The sequence below is a fragment of the Hordeum vulgare genome, chromosome 3H (genome assembly GCF_904849725.1).
Source record: "Hordeum vulgare subsp. vulgare chromosome 3H, MorexV3_pseudomolecules_assembly, whole genome shotgun sequence".
NCBI lineage: Eukaryota > Viridiplantae > Streptophyta > Magnoliopsida > Poales > Poaceae > Hordeum > Hordeum vulgare.
Window position 1 is genome coordinate 37,401,991 of NC_058520.1, and position 21,103 is coordinate 37,423,093.

Below are 21,103 nucleotides of genomic sequence, written 5' to 3' on the forward strand. Positions count from 1 at the left end.
GTCGCCAACAACAGTGATGATGCCCTTGGGGCCCGGCATCTTCATCTTTAGGTAGGCGTAATGCGGAATAGCCATGAACTTGGACAGAGCCGGTCTTCGCAGCAGCGCGTGATACGGGCTACTGAGGTCCACTACCTCGAACCATATGGACTCTCGGCGGAAGTGGTCCTTGTCGCCGAATAGGACGTCCAACTGGATCTTGCCGATGGGCGAGCAGGACTGCCCAGGCACGATGCCATGGAAGACAGTGTTGGTTGGCAGGGCGTCCGTCTCCTTGAGCCCGAGCTTGAGGAGAGTGTCCAGGTAGAGGATGTTGATGCTGCTGCCGCCATCGACCAGCACCCGGGAGAATCGGCAGGTGAGCCTTTTGGAGGCGAAGGTGGGGTCGAGGACGAGTGCGTATGATCCCGGCTTGGGCATCACCGCAGGATGGTCCACCCGGCTCCATATGATTGGTCTGTCACACCAATGCATGTACTGGGGAACCGGGGGGACAGTCGCGTTTACCTCGCGCCGTCTTTGGCGCAGGCTATGATTGTCGTCGCCTTCGCTGGTGAAGACGACGAACGCTCCGTCTTGATGAGGATAGTCATCTGGGTGATGACCGTCATCGCGAGGCGGCAGTGGCGGAGGTGGAGCGTGATTGGGAGTCGGTGCACGGGGCGCCGCCTGTGCACCTGGAGGAGCCGGCGGGCCTTCCCCTTGCGACAGCCGGCACGCAACACTGCACTGTCGAAGGGTATGGGAAGACGGCATCGCCCCAGAATGTATCTTGCACGGGGCGTCCAGCAGCTGCTCGAGGGACTGCTTGGGCAGCCAGTTGGGGTTGCTCCGGTTGGGGCGCTTTCGTGGAGGGCCGTCTTGAGAAGCCGACGCCTCGCCCTCCAAATTGGCCACCAGCTTGCTGTTGGAGCGGGGATCCATCTAATCCGCCTTGCGCTTGTAGTAGTTCTGGCCGCCTCGGTTGTCCCGAGCCGGCTTGGGAGTAGCCGGTGTAGGCACGACCTTGTCCGAGGCGGTCACCTTGATGCGCATTGCGGAGTCGGTCGTGGCGTACTTGTCCGCCTTGGCCATGAGCACCGCTAGAGAGGTGGGCTCGGAGCACATGAGCTTGTGCTTGAGGAGGGTGCCGTCTCGGCAACCGTCAATGAAGTACTGGATGGCCTGTACCTGATGCACCCCCTCGCAGGAGTTGCGGAGCTCAGTCCACCGGATGACGTAGTCGCAAAGGGGTTCGGCGGCCTTCTGGACGCACATAGCCAGCTCGCGGGGCCGGCCAGGGCGCTTGTAGGTGTTGGTGAAGTTGCGGACAAACGCCTCCTCAAAGTCCACCCAGGAGTTGACACTGCCGGCCAGGAGGCTGTTAAGCCAAGTCCGGGCCGAGTCGGCCAACATGAGTGGCACGTAGCGAACTGCTACGCGCTTGTTGCCCCTGGCGATGCCTACGGCCGTGGTGTAATCAATCAGCCAGTCTTCTGGCTTGGTCGTGCTGTTGTATTTCGGCATATCCCGAGGTAGGGTTAAACCTCGTGGGAACGGCTCCCCTCGGATCCGGGGGCCGAAGCATGCCGGTCCGACGGGTCCGTCTTCCTCTAGGAGGGCTGACTGGGCCAGGACGATGAGACGCCGGCGGGCATCCCGCTCATCCTGGGTGCCGTGGGCGCCAGCCCCGGTGGCGAGAGGGGAGGCGCCTCGTGAGCCAGAGACGTGGGTTCCTCGAGGGGGAGGAACCTCACACTCCGAATCGCCCTCATCGCCTCCGTGATGCAAGCCCGAAGTGTGCTCACTCTAGCGCTGAGAGCAGCGGTCTTGGCTTCCCTCGCCCCTCCGGCCGGAAGGGCGACGCAAGGAAGATCCTTCTGCGTGGTGCTGGACGCTAGGGTTGCGGCGTGCCCCCGAGTTCGGCCCCGGGGACTTCGATTGAGCCTGACCGGGGTCAAGCCGAGCGTGTTGCTGGTTGGTGTTGTCAAGAAGATCCTTGACACGCTTCTCCTGGAAGGCACGCTCCTCGCCTTCCAGGCTTGCCATCTCCTCCATGGCTGCCTGCGCCGCTCGCATGTTGGCTGCAAGAGTCTCGTAGGTGGGCACATCACCGCCTAGAACCTCGGCGATGAACCGGCCGCGACTGCGGACCGATCCAAGCCGGCTAGGGGCCTCGGAAATCGGAGTGAGACCGTATGCAGAGTTATACTCGTGTTGCGTAGCCTCCAACCGACGTTTCGCCGAAGCTACGGCGATGCCCTCCTCCAAGATACGCTTGCGATCCTCCTCCAGTGAGGCCCGAGCGTCAGCAGGGTCGGCGGAAGTGGTGACCGGTGTCTTCAGGCCGGCGATGGCGTCTCGAAGAGTATTAGCGGTGGCCGCAGCGGGCTCGCCAGCGCCTGCGGAGGCCTTGCCGGGAGCCGTGCTGGTGCCAGCGCCGATAACCATCACCTCCACGGTGTTGGAGACGGCAGCAACGTGGTATGGGGTGAAGAACCCCACCGACGGCGGAGGGCCATCGAAGATGAGGACGTTACTGGGATAAACGTCATGGGCACGCATCTCAGCGATAGTGAGCCTGCTGAAGCTGGCGCAGAGCGCCTCAACACCGAAGTCCTCGCCGAAGTAGCGCGGGCCGTCGTTGAGACGAAGGTCGCTGAAGAGAACGCTGAGGGTCTCCATAGCGGCGACGACGATGCTAGGGAGCGCCTCGTCATCGGAATCTTCGTCCGAATCCGCATGGCGGACGGGGACGTCGATCATCATGGATGTCGCCTCGTCGAAAGCGGGCTCCACGGGCATGCAAACTGATCCGGATGCGATGCATCCGGTGGTGTAGGTGCGGGCCCCCGCCGAGCGTGTAAAGTCGGCCGATGCCGCAATCGGCCCCACGGTGGGCGCCAAATGTCGGTGAATACTCACAACATATGCCATAGGTAGGCTAAAGTCAGGGAGAACCGAAGGGACAAAGGTGGGCGCTGGGAACGAGGTTGATACACGCATGGGACGCACGATGTACCCAGGTTCAGGGCTCTCCATAGAGATAATACCCCTAATCCTGCCGGAGTGTTTGATGTATAGGAACAAAGTACAATGTCGCTCCTGGAGCTGTGTTGGGAGGAGGAAGAGGGGAGCAACCAGTTCGTCTCTACCTCTCTGTGTGTGGTTGGTGAATGTGTTGTGATGAATGACTGGTGAATGATCGGCCCCCTTGCATGGGGGGCGACCGGGGGGTTTTATAGACGAACTCGCCGGCCTACAATATGGATAAAGGGTACAAATGTGGGACCCGGCTGGCTATGGGCCCACAAGGGTCTTGTCTTGTCGATGGGGGGCCCGCCGGCTCCATGGTCTCGATTGCCTGTGGGACCCGCCGGCTAGCCAATGAGGCTCTCGCGTAAGGTTGACGCTGAGCACGCATTGTACGTCAAGCGTCGCCCCGCGAGATTCTTCATGGGCAGGTAGTACGACTGCCTCCACTGTTCCCCACGCAGAGTGCAGTAATGGAGTGGGAGTGTGACGGTCCGACACTATGCTAGGTGATGGATCACAGCCGGTGTAGGTCAGCGGCGTGGCCGCCGACGCTCGTACCTGCCAGGTGCCCTGATCCGGTACCTTTGCTGACGCATTGCTACCTTTAATCATGAGGTCTGTTCCTGACCTTGATCTGATGTGACTTGTGATCCTCGGCCGGCTAGCCTGCTTGGCCAGCCGGCTGAAATGTGGCCGCCTCCTCCCCGGTCCGGCTGGTGGGACCAGGCCGGCTCTAAAGGGGAGGCCGCCTGGATTCTAGCCGGCATGGGTTGCCTGGCCGGCCAGAAGAGTGGCCGCCTCGTCCTCTAGCCGGCAAGTGATGCCTAGCTGGCCAGAAAACTTGGGCCTTTGGATCTTCATACATCTGTGTACGTTGGGCCGGAAAAGAAGGAATATGCTTGATGAGCCTACCCCGGGGTTATCCCCCCGACAATATGTGTTTTGCTTGGAGCGTCATTTTATTTTATTAGTACTTGCTTGCTGTTATTTATATTAATGTTTTGCATCATTTAGTTCAATAAAAATGTCAAGGATAGCCTTTACCATGCTTAATTTGCAAGTTTAGGAGTTGCTGTTCCAAAACAGAAAGTTTGCTTGTAGTGCAAAGAATCCCTAGAATTTTCTGTATGTGAGAATAACTTGAAATTTGGAAACAGTATAATCTTATAAATTCTATACAACATGGAATTATTTTCAGATTTTTTGGAGTTAATTAAGTATGGATCTTGCTGCATTCTTCACAGACTGTTCTGTTTAGGCAGATTGTTGTTATGTTTGCATTGTTCACATCTTTTTTTTGTTTAATGATTCCATTCGATGATGGGAATTTTAAATGTGCAGATGCATTTAGTATGCAATGTCAAATAATAATCCTAGTGATTCACTACAGTAGAGGATGATAAAGTTTTGCATTGATTTATACTAACCTATCTCACGAGTTTTTGTTGAGTTTTGTGTGGATGAAGTTTTTAAGATTTTGGAGACCATCATATGAGAGGAATTAAGGAGACACAAAATCTCAATCTTGGGGATGCCCATGTCATCCCCAATACATATTTCAAGAAGTCTCAAGCACCTAAGCTTGGGGATGCCCTGGTTGGCATCACACCTTTCTTCTTCAACAATTATCGGTTAGTATCGGTTGAACCTAAGTTTTTGCTTCTTCACATGATTCATGCTATCTTTGGAGTGTCATTTTATTTTGTTTGAATAAGGTACTCGGGATCTGAAATTCTTAGATGGGAGTCTTCACATAGCCAAATAATTATTCAACTACTCATTGATTTTCACTTATATCTTTTGGAGTAATTTTTCTTTTACTCTCATGCTTCACTTATATCATTTTGAGAGCCTTAAACGACATGGTAATTTGCTTAGGTTATGAATCTAGTCCTAATATGATGGGCATCCAAGAGGGATATAATAAAAACTTTCATATAGAGTGCATCAAATACTATGAGAAGTTTGATTCTTTGCATATAGTTTTGAGATATAAATATGGTGATATTAGAGTCATGCTAGTGAGTAATTGTGGATTGGTAGAAATACTTGTGTTAGAGTTTGTGATTCCCGTAGAATGCACGTGTAGTGAACCGCTATGTTAGGAAGTCGGAGCATGATATTTTTATTGATTGTCATCCTTTGTGTGGCGGTCGGGATCGCACGATGGTTAACTCCTACCAAACCTTCCCCTAGGAGCATGCGTCTAGCACTTTTTTCAATTACTAATAATTTTTTTGCAATAAGTATGTGAGTTCTTTATGACAAATGTTGAGTCCATGGATTATACGCACTCTCACCCTTCCACCATTGCTAGCCTCTCTAGTACCGCGCAACTTTCGTCGGTGCCCACCATATATCCTTCCTCAAAACAGCCACCATACCTACCCATCATGGCATTTCCATAGACATTCCGAGATATATTGCCATGCAACTTCCACCATTCTGTTTATTATGACACGCATCATCATTGTCATATTTCTTTGCATGATCATGTAGTTGACATCGTATTTGTGGAAAAGCCACCGTTACCTTTCATACATGTCACTCATGAGTCATTGCACATCCCGGTACACTGCCGGAGGCATTCATATAGAGTCATATCTTTGTTCTAAGTATCGAGTTGTAAGTAAATAAAAGTTTGATGATCATCATTATTATAGCATTGTCCCATGTGAGGAAAGGACGGAAGCTATGATTCCCTCACAAGTTGGGATGAGACTCCGGACTTAAAATAAAAGAGGCCAAAGAGCCCACAAAAAAATGAAAATGAAAAAATGAAAAAAAGAAGAAGAAAAAAGAGGCCAAAGAGCCCCAAAAAAAATGATAGAAAAAGAGAGAAGGGACAATGCTACTATGCTTTACCACACTTGTGCTTCAAAGTAGCACCATGATCTTCATGACAAAGAGTCTCATATATTGTCACTTTCATATACTAGTGGGAATTTCATTACAAAACTTGGCTTGTATATTCCAATGATGGGCTTCCTCAAATTCCCTAGGTCTTCGTGAGCAAGCAAGTTGGATGCACACCCACTTAGTTTTTTTGAGCTTTCATACACTTATAGCTCTAGTGCATCCGTTGCATGGCAATCCCTACTCACTCACATTGATATCTATTGATGGGCATATCCATAGCCCGTTGATACGCCTAGTTGATGTGACCATCTCCTCCTTTTTGCCTCACAACCTCCACCATATTCTATTCCACCTATACTGCTAGGTCCATGGCTCATGCTCATGTATTCCGTGAGAGTTGAAAAGGTTTGAGAAAGTAAAAGTGTGAAAACAATTGCTTGACTAAGACCGGGGTTGTTCATGATTTAAATACGTTGTGTTGGGAAGATGGAGCATATCCACACTATATGATATTGTAGGGATAACTTTCTTTGGCCATGTTATTTCGAGAAGACATGATTGCTTTGTTAGTATGCTTGAAGTATTATTGTTCTTATGTCAATATTAAACTTTTTGCTTTGAATCATATGGATCTGAATATTCATGTTACAATATATGTTAGGTAGCATTCCACATCAAAAATTCTGTTTTTATCATTTACCTGCTCGAGGACGAGCCGGAATTAAGCTTGGGGATGCTTGATACGGCTCCTACGTATCTATAATTTTTGATCGTTCCATGCTATTATATTATCAACTTTGGATGTTTTATATGCATGAATATGCTATTTATATTTTTTGGGACTAACCTATTGACCTAGAGCCCAGTGCCAGTTCCTGTTTTTTCCTTGTTTTTGACCTTTTTCAAATAGGAATATCAAACAGAGTCCAAACAGAATGAAACTTTTGCCGTGATTTTTTATGGAAAATATCAAAAATTCCAGAAGAAAAAGATACTAGAGGGGAGTCCCGAGGAATCCACGAGCCACGGAGGCACGCCCACCCCCCTGGGCGCGCCTGGGGGGCTCGTGACTCCCTCATGGGTCCCCTTGACTTGTTCTCGACGTCATCCGCTCCTATAAATACAGAAACCTCCAGAAATAAACGTAGATCGGGAGTTCCGCTGCCGCAAGCCACTGTAGCCACCAAAAACCAATCGGGAGCCCGTTCCGGCACCCTGCCGGAGGGGGAATCCATCTTCGGTGGCCATCTTCATCATCCCGATGATCTCCATGACAAGGAGGGAGTAGTTCTCCCTCGGGGCTGAGGGTATGTACCTGTAGCTATGTGTTTGATCTCTCTCTCTCTCTCTCTCTCTCTCTCGTGTTTTTGAGATGTCATGATCTCGATGTACCGCGGGCTTTGCTACTATAGTTGGATCCTATGATGTTTGATGACCCACAAGTATAGGGGATCAATCGTAGTCCTTTCGATAAGTAAGAGTGTCGAACCCAACGAGGAGCAGAAGGATCTGACAAGTGGCTTTCAGCAAGATAATATCTGCAAGCACTGAAATTATTGGTAACAAGTAGTTGTGTGGCAAGATGATTCATAGCAAGCAACAAGTAACAAAAGTAGCAACGGTGTAGCAAAGTGTCCCAATCCCTTTTCTAGCAAGGGACAAGCCTGGACAAAGTCTTATAGGAGGAAAAACGCTCCCGAGGATACACGGGAATTTCTGTCATGCTAGTTTTCATCATGTTCATATGATTCGCGTTCGTTACTTTGATAGTTTGATATGTGGGTGGACCTGTGCTTGGGTACTGCCCTTACTTGGACAAGCATCCCACTAATGATTAACCCCTCTCGCAAGCATCCGCAACTACGAAAGAAGAATTAAGACAAAGTCCAACCATAGCATTTAAACTAGTGGATCCAAATCAGCCCCTTACGAAGCAACGCATAAACTAGGGTTTAAGCTTCTGTCACTCTAGCAACCCATCATCTACTTACTACTTCCCAATGACTTCCTCTAGGCCCAAATAATGGTGAATTGTTATCTAGTCGAAATTCACATAACACCACTAGAGGAAAAACAACATACAACACATCAAAATATCGAAGAATACCAAATTCATATGACTACTGATACGTCTCCCTCGTATATACTTTTCCAAACTCTTTTGCCCTTGTTTTGGACTCTAATTTGCATGATTTGAATGGAACTAACCCGGACTAACGCTGTTTTCAGCAGAATTGCCATGGTGTTGTTTTTGTGTAGAAATAAAAGTTCTCGGAATGTCCAGAAAATTTACGAAGATTTTTTCTGGAATAAAAGAAAAATACCTGCGCAAAGATCCACCGGAGGGGGCGTGCCAGTGGGCCACAAGCCCACAGGCCGCGGCCACCCCCTTGGCTGCGACGTGAGGGCTTGTGTGGCCCACATGGCACCACCACCCACAAACTCAGCTCTATATCTTCCGTCTCGCCCGGAAAAAAATCAGAGAGAAGAATTCATCGCGTTTTACGATACGAAGGCGCCGCCACCTCCTGTTCGTCATCTGGAGGGCAGATCTGGAGTCCGTTCTGGGCTTCGGAGAGGGGAAATCATCACCATCGTCATCATCAACCTTCCTCCATCGACAATTCCATGATGCTCTTCACCGTTCGTGAGTAATCTCATCGTAGGCTTGCTAGACGGTGATGAGTTGGATGAGATCTATCATGTAATCGAGTTAGTTTTGAAGGGGATTGATCCCTAGTATCCACTATGTTCTGAGATTGATGTTGCTACTACTTTGCCATGCTTAATGCTTGTCACTAGGGCCCGAGTGCCATGATTCCAGATCGGAACCTATTATGTTGTCGCCAATATATGTGTGTTTTAGATCCTATCTTGCAAGTCGTAGTCACCTACTATGTGTTATGACCCGGCAACCCCGGAGTGACAATAGCCGAAACCACTCCCGGAGATGACCATAGTATGAGGAATTCATGTATTCACCATGTGTTAATGTGTTGGTCCGGTTCTTTATTAAAAGGAGAACCTTAATATCCCGTAGTTTCCATTAGGACCCCGCTGCCACAGGAGGGATGGACAATAGATGTCATGCAAGTTCTTTTCCCTAAGCACATATGACTACATACGGAATACATGCCTACATTAGATTGACGAACGAGAGCTAGTTACATATCTGTCCGTGTTATAGTTGTTACATGATGAATCACATTTGTAATACTCATCCATCACCGATCCACTGCCTACGAGTCTTTTACTACTGGTCCTTGCTACGTTACTTTGTCCAGGCTTGTCCCTTGCTACAAAAGGGATTGGGCCACTTTGCTGCTATCGTTGCTATCATACTACTTTGCTACTGAAACTTTTCTTGCAGACACTAATCTTTCAGGTGTGGTTGAATCTGACAAACTCAGCTGCTAATACTTGAGAATATTCTTTCTCTTCCCCTTTGGCGAATCAACAAATTTGGGTCGAATACTCTACCCCCGAAAACTGTTGCGATCCCCCACACTTGAGGGTCATCAAGACATTTTCTAGCGCCGTTGCCGGGGAGGCACAACTATATTCTCTGAGTCACTTGGGATTGACGTCTGCTGGTCACTATGAGGAATCCGAAAGATCCAAGAACTGAAATCCTAGCTTCCACTACGAGGAGAGGTAAGGAACTGCCATCTAGTTGTGCACTTGATTCACCTTCAGTTTCGAGTAAGTTTGCGACATCACCTCCTGCTAGAAATCTTGATATGTCGCATGTTCTTGATGATGCTACTTCTGCTGCCCATGATGCTTATGATGCTATGCTTGATACTATGCCTGATGATGCTATGTTTGATACTATGCCTGATGATGCTATGCTTGATACTATGCCTGATGATGCTATGCTTGATACTATGCCTGATGATGCTATGCTTGATACTATGCCTGATGATGCTATGCTTGATACTATGCTTGATGATGCCATGCTTGATACTGCTTTGCCACTAGGTGCCCTTGATGCACAAATTGCTAGAGTTGCTGCAAGATGTGATGATACTTCTGAAACTGTTGATACTATTGAAGTAGAACCTGCTACTATGCCTGAATTGCCTGTTATGCCTGATACGCGCTATGTTATGGACGGAGAGATAGCTGAGGATTTTCTTGCGTGTAAGGATAGCTATGATGTTGAGAAATTACTGCACAAGTGGAAAGAAAAATCTCTGAACGCTAGGATGAAATACGACCCGAAGTTTGCTATGAATTCTCTGTCGACCCTGAGTTAATCACTCTGGTCGAATGTGATCCTTTTCACGGTTATGAGTCTGAAACGGTTGTAGGTCATCTTACCAAACTGCACGATATAGCCACCCTATTCACTAGTGAGGAAAAGATCCGCCACTACTATATTCTCAAGATGTTTCCTTTCTCGCTAAAGGATGATGCTAAGACTTGGTTTACTTCTCTTGCTCCTAGTTGTGTGCGTAGCCCCCAGGATATGGTCTACTACTTCTCTGAATAATATTTCCCTGCCCATAAGAAGCAAGCTCCCTTGCAGGAAATATACAACTTTGCTCAAGTTGAGGAAGAGAGTCTCCCACAAGCTTGGGGGAGGCTCATCCAGCTACTGAATGCTTTGCCTGATCACCCTCTTGAGAAGAATGAAATACTTGATATCTTTTATAATGGACTTACCAATGCTTTCAAAGACCACCTAGATAGTTGTGCTGGTTGTGTTTTAGGGAACGAACTGTACAACAAGCTGAGATTCTACTAAATAACATCTTGTGCAATTAGAATGCTTGGAATATTCCCGAACCACCTCCTAAGCCAACTCCGAAGAAAATAGGTATTCTATTCCTCAGTCCTGAAGATATGCAAGAAGCCAAGAAATCTATGCGAGAGAAAGGCATTAAATCTGAAGATGTCAAAAATCTACCACCTATCGAAGAGATCCATGGTCTCGATAACCCGATACAGGTAGTAGAAGTAAATTCTCTGCGTAGGTTTGATGAGAGTGATATTCCTTTCGATAAACCTGCTAGCTTATGCCCGGATGAATTTGATAACTTTCTTGCCAAACAACAAAGTTTCAATGATTATGTTAGCAGACAATTGGAACTGAATGCTTGTATGCTTAGTCATTTAAGTGCTTGTGTGGACAGAAATGTCAATGATCTTAAGCTTCTGAGTAAACATGTCTCTATGGTTACTACTCAGGTAGAACAAGTACTTAAAGCTCAGAATGACTTGCTCAATGAGTTGAATGACAATTCCGTCAGAGTCGTCACTAGAGGTGTTAGAATGACCCAGGAACCTTTGTATCCCGAGGGTCATCAGAAGAGAGTTGAACAAGATTCTCAAGGAGTTAGCACTGATGCACCTAGTCATCCTAAAAAGAAGAAGAAAGATGATAGGAACCTGCACGCTACCAACCATGTTGCTGCTACATCTGAGAGTCCAAACGATGCCTCTGTCTCTGATGCTGAAACACAATCTCGTGATGAACATGAGACTAATGATAATATCAATAGTGATGTTCATGAAGATGCTCAACCTAGCAATGATAAGGATGTGGATATTGAACCTGATCTTGATAACCCACAGCCTAAGAATAAGAGATATGATAAGAATGACTTTGCTGCTAGGAAGCATGGTAAAGAAAGGGAACCATGGGTTCAGAAACCCATGCCCTTTCCTCCCAAACCATCCAAGAAAAAGGATGTTGAGGATTTTGAGCGATTCGTTGAAATGATCAGACCTGTCTTTCTACAAATGCGTTTGACAGATATGCTCAAAATGTCTCCGTATGCTAAGTACATGAAGGATATTGTGACTAATAAGAGGAGGATACCTGAGGTTGAGATTTCCACCATGCTTGCTAACTATACCTTCAAGGGTGGAACTCCTAAGAAACTAGGTGATCCCGGTGTGCCCACTATACCTTGCTCCATTAAAGGTAACTACGTTAGAACTGCTTTATGCGACCTTGGGGCCGGTGTTAGTGTTATGCCTCTCTCTCTTTATCGTATACTTGAACTGGATAAGTTGACACCCACTAAAATCTCTCTGCAAATGGCCGACAAATCAACTGCTTTCCCTATCGGCATTTGCGAGGATGTGCCTCTTGTGGTTGCCAATGTCACTATCTTAACATACTTTGTTATCTTGGATATTCCTGATGACGATGACATGGCAGTCATCCTCGAAAGACCCTTTTTAAACACCGCAGGGGCTGTTATAGATTGCAACAAAGGCAATGTCACTTTCCATGTCTATCGTAATGAGCATACGGTGCACTTTCCGAAGAAACAATATCGAGTACATTGCATCAATGCTATCGAAAAAACTTCATCGATTCTTATTGGGAGCTTTGAATGCCCTATTCCCCATGTCAAGATGAAGTATGATTTGCTTGTTGGGGAGATACACATCCCCATTGAGGTGACCTAGTGACTATTCGAAAATTCTTCGTTCTCTTTTGCGATTCGAATTTTTTTGTCAAAGAGACTTGATCAACCTCATTGACGGATTTTCTTTCGATGACAATGAGATGGATGAATTGAGGAGTCACAAATCTCTGTTCCAAGCTTTCACCTTCGGTTGCTTAGAAGAAAATTGATAGATATAGATTAGTTTTCCCTGTTTTCTGTTTTAGCATCCGGTAGAAAAGTACCCCGAAAATAAAAGTTCTCCGAATGCCGTGAAATCAAGTATGATTTTTTCTGGATTTTTTGAAAAATTCTGAGACGAAGAGTTTGTCTAGGGGCCACACCAGTGGGCCACAAGCCCTTGGGGCGCGGGTACCCCCTGTCCGCGCCACCCAGGCTTATGGGGCCCACAGGCACCCCCTCCACTCATTCTTGCTCTCATCTGGTTCTCCTACCTCCAGAAAAAATCGTTTCACAGCTCAAACCCGTGTTCTTGCTCCTCTTGCTGGGATTTTCGATCTCTTTGCTCAAAGCACCGTTCTCCGAACTGTTTTGGGGAAATTACTCCTTTGTAAGTGACTCCTCCATTGGTCCAATTAGTTTTTGCTCTAGTGCCTTATACATCACGTATTTTTGCTCCCTTGGTGACCATGTTCTTGAGCTTTGCATGCTGATTTTAGTTGGTCCCAAGTAGTTTTGATGCATAATATGGCCTCTAGGCACTTGTGGGAGTAGTTGCTACGAGTTTCGTTGAGCCTTATTCACTTTTCCTTAGAATCACTAAAAATTTCGGAAATTTTCAGAGATAGAAAAGGGAAAAGATGAGGAGGTTCTTAAGAGGCTCGTCAAGCCGTGACCCCAAGGATGATGGAAGTGAGAAGAAGCCCAAGTATTTGGTCCCTCGAGTCGCAGAAGTTCGAGCGTGTGAATGGCCAAGCGACGTATTCTTACGCGCCGCTGGAATTTATGAGGACTTTTATCACTTGGTGGAAAACGCAGGCCTCACCGCCTTCGTTGAAGATAAGTGTCTGCAATACCTCCTCCTCACTAATATCTTCGTACAAAGCTTCAACAATTGTTGTAGGAGAGGAGAGAGGAGTGTCTTGCGCTAGAGCTGTTAGCATTCATTTTCCCGTGCTTCGGTACTTCTCATTATTTGTGGGAAAATGTTTGATTGTCCGTGGGAAAGCTGGGTCACTTAGTTCCCCAGATCTTGCGGTCTTGCGCGAAGCCCTTTATAACGATAAAACTTATAGCTTGGGCGCTATAGTAGCTCAACGGTTGAACCTGAACGGTTTTAAAGGTGTTGTGTATAAAGGTATCTATGCTACTCGTCTTGCTAAACACTTTGAGATACCTATTAGACTGGAGGAGGAAGAAGAGGTTCTTCTTCCCGAGAGATATCTAGATTACGATAACATGGTTCGCCATGACTTTCTTGATAGAGATATAAGTAGAAGGATGATTTATAACCTGGTATTTAGTCAGGATACTCGTGAGACTATTACTTTGCCTACTCCTTCTTTGTTGAATCTTCATACACGCAGGTACATTATTATGCCCTCGGACATCTACGCATATTGGGGCTTAGCCCAACCACAGGTGCCCGTGCCCGAGCCACCAGTCGAGTACCAGACGTCAGTTTATCAGTGGGAGCCAGAGGAGCTCACACAGCAGTGGCATCCTCAGTCCACTTCGGAGTACCCCAGAGCTGGTTATTTCCCTCCTTGGGAGTAGACCAACTTAGGCCAAAAGCCTAAGCTTGGGGGAGTACATGTTCTCACCGACTTTACATTCTTGCTTATGCTTTCACTTTGTTAGCCGGTGTTCACACTTTTCCACTGTATCATCCATGCTAGTTTATTTTCCTTTTCTCGTTTTCGTTTCGTGTGTATGTCTAGTTTGAAAAAACCAAAAAGATTTTCTTTTTCTTCTTTTGCTTGTTGGGAGCTTTCCATGTAAATAGTTTTCTTTTTCTTTGGGTCAAGGTAGAAGATATTGGTTACAATGTTTAGTGGCTCTTGCATGCATATCTGTTTAGCTTTCAAAGAGCCATATTACTTTGTCTTCTCCTTTGTGTTTTGCCTGCAGATTCCAGCTTTAGTCCAATGCACGAGCACTCTTATTATTGTTCACATCGTTCGGTCGTGCAAGTGAAAGGCAATAATGACGATATATGATGAAGTGACTGAGCCTGGAAAAGCTGGTATGAACTCGATCTATTTTGTTTTTGTAAATATGACTAGCTCATCGTGCCTGATTCAGCTTTGTTGTGAGAGAAATATGTTTGCAATGACAACTTAGAGATCATAGTTGCTTATGCCATGCTTACTTAGCTAGGAGCTTATAATGGTTTGTCTTGGATGCCCACATGAATGTTGAGATGACTATGATGTAGTATGATAGGATGGTATCCTCCTTTGAATGATTCAAGTGGCTTGACTTGGCGCATGTTCACGCATGTAGTTGAAACAAAATCAACATAGCCTCTATGATGTTCATGTTCATGGTGATTTATGTCCTACTCATGCTTGCACTCAATGTTAGTTAATCTGAATGCATTTTGATGACTATTGTCGCTCTCTAGTTGGTCGCTTCCCAGTCTTTTGCTAGCCTTCACTTGTACTAAGAGGGAATACTGCTTGTGCATCCACTCCCATAAACCCAAAGTTGTTCCATGTGAGTCCACCATACCTACCTATGTGCGGTATCTACCTACCGTTCCAAGTAAATTTGCATGTGCCACTCTCTAAACCTTCAAGAAATAATCTATTTTGCGTGCCCGAACCGCTCATGTGGTGACAGGGGGCTATTGGTATCTTCCATGCTAGGCTTGTTATCCTCGATATGTGTTTATTCACTATCATTCACGAGAAAGGGGACGGTAATTGGAATTCCCAGTTCCATGCTCAAATCGAAAAGATAATTGCAAACAAAAACTCCCCTAGGATTGATGTTGGTATGGACAGTACCCGAGGATTCGGCTAGCCGTGGAGTGTGATTGATTGGTGGTGGGGGAGTCAAAACTTTACTTTTCTATTTGGGAACCGCCTATAGCATGTGTAGCGTGGAAGATGTTGATAACTCTTAGTCATTGCATTGACAATGAAAGCATGCCACCCAAAATTATTATCTTTGTTTTAAAAGCTTGAGCTCTGGCACCTCTGCAAATCAATGCTTCCCTCTGCGAAGGGCCTGTCTATTTATGTTCGTGTTGAGTCATCCTCCTCTTATAAAAGCACCAATTAGAGAGCACCTATGTCATTTTTATGCTTTGCTATTAACTGTGTTGAGTATGACTATGACTGGATCTTCATTGCCATGAGTTACAATGTTAGTCAGCCCTTGGTCTTTGAAGGTGCTCTGCATTTATGTTTTGCGGTCTCAGAAACAGCTAGCGAGATACCATCTGTTTGTACTGCTTCATATTGTTTTGATTGAAGTGTTGACATTTGAGGCTTATTATTATTTGCTCACTAGTTGATTATGCCATTGATATGAATTTACCGTGAGACCTAGATGTCATTTGCTTATGTGGTTTGCTTGTGATCTTGCTGAAATTCTGGTTGTGAGTTAGACATAGTTGCAACAACAAGATCAAACAGAGTTCGTCAAAGTTTTTCTTTTGTCTCCTTCAGTTTGTCAACTGAATTGCTTGAGGAAAACCAAGGCATTAAGATTGGGGGAGTTGATACGTCTCTGTCGTATCTACTTTTCCGAACTCTTTTGCCCTTGTTTTGGACTCTAATTTGCATGATTTGAATGGAACTAACCCGGACTAACGCTGTTTTCAGCAGAATTGCCATGGTGTTGTTTTTGTGCACAAATAAAAGTTCTCGGAATGTCCTGAAAATTTACGGAGATTTTTTCTGGAATAAAAGAAAAATACATGCGCAAAGATCCACTGGAGGGGGCGTGCCAGTGGGCCACAAGCCCACAGGCCGCGGCCACCCCCTAGGCCATGCCGTGAGGGCTTGTGGGGCCCACGTGGCACCACCGCCCCCAAACTCAGCTCTATATCTTCTGTCTCGCCCAGAAAAAAATCAGAGAGAAGGATTCATCACGTTTTACGATACGGAGGCGCCGCCACCTCCTGTTCTTCATCTGGAGGGCAGATCTGTAGTCCGTTCTAGGCTCCGGAGAGGGGAAATCGTCGCCATCGTCATCATCAACCTTCCTCCATCGACAATTCCATGATGCTCTTCACCGTTCGTGAGTAATCTCATCGTAGGCTTGCTATACGGTGATGAGTTGGATGAGATCTATCATGTAATCGAGTTAGTTTTGACGGGGATTGATCCCTAGTATCCACTATGTTCTGAGATTGATGTTGCTACTACTTTGCCATGCTTAATGCTTATCACTAGGGCCTGATTGCCATGATTTCAGATCTGAACCTATTATGTTGTCGCCAATATATGTGTGTTTTAGATCCTACCTTGCAAGTTGTAGTCACCTACTATGTGTTATGACCCGGCAACCCCGGAGTGACAATAGCCGGAACCACTCCCTCAGATAACCATAGTATGAGGAGTTCATGTATTCACCACGTGTTAATGCGTTGGTCCGGTTCTTTATTAAAAGGAGAACCTTAATATCCCGTAGTTTCCATTAGGACCCCGCTGCCACAGGAGGGATGGACAATAGATGTCATGCAAGTCCTTTTCCCTAAGCACGTATGACTACATACGGAATACATGCCTACATTAGATTGACGAACGGGAGCTAGTTACATATCTCTCCGTGTTATAGTTGTTACATGATGAATCACATCCCTAATACTCATCCATCACCGATCCAGTGCCTACAAGTCTTTTACTACTGGTCCTTGCTATGTTACTTTGTCCAGGCTTGTCCCTTGCTACAAAAGGGATTGGGCCACTTTGCTGCTATCGTTGCTATCATACTACTTTGCTACTGATACTTTGCTTGCAGACACTAATATTTCAGGTGTGGTTGAATATAACAAACTCAGCTGCTAATACTTGAGAATATTCTTTCGCTTCCCCTTTGGCAAATCAACAAATTTGGGTCGAATACTCTACCCTCGAAAACTGTTGCGATCCCCTACACTTGAGGGTCATCAACTACTATTAGCATGACTTATCCCATGTCCTCAGGAACAAAAGTAACTACCCACAAAGCATAATCATATTCATGACCAGAGAGGTAATGAGTAGCATCAAGGATCTGAACATAAACTCTTCCACCAAGTAATCCAACTAGCATCAACTACAAAGAGTAATTAACACTACTAGCAACCTTACAAGTACCAATCTGAGCCGCGAGACGGAGATTGGTTGCAAGAGATGAACTAGGGTTTGGAGATGAGATGGTGTTGATGAAGATGTTGATGGTGATGAGTCCCCTCCGATGAGAGGAGTGTTGGTGATGACGATGGCGACGATTTCCCCCTTCGGGAGGGAAGTTTCCCCGGCAGGATCGTTCTGCCGGAGCTCTAGATTGGTTCTACTCAAGTTCCGCCTCGTGGCGGCGGCGAATCCTCCATAAAGCCTCCTTCTGATTTTTTTCTAGACGAAACCCTTCTTGTAGCAAAAGGGGGGAGCCAGAGGGCCAGCTGGGTGCCCACAAGCCCCCTAGGCGTGGCCAGGGGGGTGGCCGCGCCTAGCAGGCTTGTGGCCACCTGCTGGCGCCCCTCTGGCACTTCTTCGGTCGAGTATTTTTTATAAATCCCGAAAACAATCCTCGTTGATTTTTACGGCGTTTGGAGTTGCGCATAATAGGTATCTCAAACTTGCTCCTTTTTCAGGCCAGAATTCCAGCTGCCGGCATTATCCCTCTTCATGTAAACCTTGCAAAATAAGAGAGAAAAGACATAAGTATTGTACCGTGAAGTGAAATAACAGCCCAAAAAGCGATAAATATCAACATAAAAGCATGATGCAAAATGGACGTATCAACTCCCCTAAGCTTAGACCTCGCTTGTCCTCAAGCGAAAGCCTAGCTCAATAAATATGTCCACATGTTTAGGGAGAGAGGTCTCGAGAAAACAAGATACGAACATGCATGCATCATGATCATGATCAGAATAGCAATACCAACATATAATCTCTCATGCTAAAGTGACAATTCCTTCACAAAGTAAAGCATGGATCAAGAACCTTACCGAGAAGTAACAACCAATATCCTTTAGTCATTGAAGCAATTGCAATTTATCACAACATCAGAAAGAGTCAAATAAGAGCTTGTAAAGCAAACCCACATACTCAATCATCTTTTCGTTCTCTACAATTGCTACAACTCACGTGGTACTCATGAGATCAAAGTTTCAGGTGGACAAAGAGAAAGATAGGGGCTTATAGTTTTTGCCTCCCAACTATTTACCTCAAGGGTAATGTCAACAATAATAATTCATGAGTACTTACTTCCAAGTTGACATATGAATATAGATCTTTCCCTAGCATATGACGTTAGCCAAGATAAAGGCAAAACAAGGAATTGGTGAAGATCACCATGACTCTTTCAAGGGAAAAATGTAAAGGTACAAGATAGGCCCTTCGTAGAGGGAAGCAGAGGTTGTCATGCGCTTTTGAGGTTTGTATGTGTGTCCTCTTAGTGCGGAGGAACGTCACTTTATATTGCCCCCTGTGATAAAGAACTTTATTATGCAGTCCGTCGCTTTTATGTCTTCCTCATCACAGGTTCGTACAAAGCTTATTTTCCACACACTAATATATCATACATATTAGGGAGCAATTTTTATTGCTTTCACCGATGACAACTTACTTGAGGGATCTAATTCAATCCATAGGCAGGTATGGTGGACTCTCATGGCAAAACTGGGTTGAAGGTTTATGGATGCACAAGTAGTATCTCTACTTGGTGCGGGAGTTTTGGCTAATATGAGGTGGAAGCAATCATCACATGCTAAGGGATCTCTAATCATATAACATTGTTCGGAACCAAGCAAACACAATTTATTATGTTGTCTACCATGTCCAACATCTACTTCTAGGCATGTAATAGTTTAGTGAGTGTTCACAATCATAGATGGTGTCAAAGATGATATATTTATATGTGAACCTGTCCTTCTTTATCACTTCCTATTAATTGCAACAATGACCAAGGTCTACGTTTGTCTACCCTCAACAAGTTTCAATCATCATTCTTTTTATATGTGAAGCCATCACTTCCCATAAGATCATTACATGATCTTTCATGCTTTTGTTCTTTTCTCAATCTATTGATCATGGCATGAGGCAAAGCCCTTTGAACTAAGACACTCTTTATTATATGGCTCACGAGCTTGAATACATCGGGGGTGACACAAAGCAAAACTCAAGACTAAAACACTAAGACTTTTATTCTACTAGAGAAAGAGAAAACTGAAAAGGAACAAACTAAAACAAAGGTAAAGGCAAAAGATGTCATGGTGATACGATACCGGGGCAACTCCCCCAAGCTTGGCACAAGCCAAGGGGATTGCCCATACCCATGCTTAGTTGTCTTCTTTGGAGGTGATGGTGGTGGAGTTGTTGCAACATGGGTTTGATCCTCCGTCTTCCAAGGCATAGGTGCTCCATCATGGAAAGATGAACGAGTCTCCGGAATCCTCAAATCTGCACCCAACTGTATTGATTTAAATCTATACTCATACTCACAGTTTTGGTTCTGCAGGTCATAGATCTGGGCTTGGAGGTGATCAATCCTGTCATAGAGCCTAGAGAGGTGCTTCCCAATGTCATTGGCATCGATCATGTGCTTGCTGGTGAACTCCGTGATCATCATGTGGTTGGCGTTGAGTCCACGCTCCACCATCCCTTGGCACTTGAAGACTTGTTGCTCCATTGCTTCGAGCCTCGCCTCCACGCTTCCGGTCTTCTTGGGCCCCTCAACATCACGGATGTGCAAGATCCCCTCACGCATCTCGATAGATTGAGGGTGTTGCAGCACTCCCGTGAGGTAGGGATTGATGACCTTCTCAAAGATCTTGTCCTTCGGAGCTTTTGGGGACGTCATGGCAAACTAGATCTGCAACACAAACAGGCTCGAAACAAAAACACAGGAAACTTGCGTGATACGAAGATCAGACCCTATGGGAGAATATATAATGATTTTTTCTAGACCAGAAGGAGTACTCCGCATGAAAATGGAGTCCGGGAGGCACACGAGGTGGCCACAAGCCCCCCAGGCGCGGCCAGGGGGGCCCGCGCCTGGCAGGCTTGTCGCCTCCTCGCGCGCTTTCCGCACTACTTCAAATTTTTCTATTTTTTTCAAATATTCCAAAACGGAGAAAAATTCCTAGAGGAAAAGTTTTGGAGTCTGTTTACTTACCGAATCACATACCTCTTCATTTTCGGAGTCTGAAACAGGCTGACAAATGTCCCTTAGGTATTCTTCCAGAGTTATGGTATTGATAATATTGCTTTCAACATTTATGGCGGTACAAGTTATGGTATTGATAATATTGCTTTCAACATTTATGGCGGTACCTGAGATATAATGCTTGATTCTCTGCCCATTTACCACTCTCGGACAATTACCTTCCATGTTGTTGATCTTGATAGCACCGGGACGATATACTTCCTCAACAATATAGGGACCTTCCCATTTAAAGAGAAGCTTGCCTGCAAAAAATCTTAAACGAGAATTATATAGCAAGACATAATCACCTACATTGAACTCACGCTTTTGTATCCTCTTATCATGCCACCACTTAACCTTCTCTTTGGACAACTTGGCATTCTCATATGCCTGAGTTCTCCATTCATCAAGCGAGCTAATGTCAAATAACCGCTTCTCACCGGCAAGTTTGAAATCAAAGTTGAGCTCTTTGATTTCCCAATAAGCTTTATGCTCTAGCT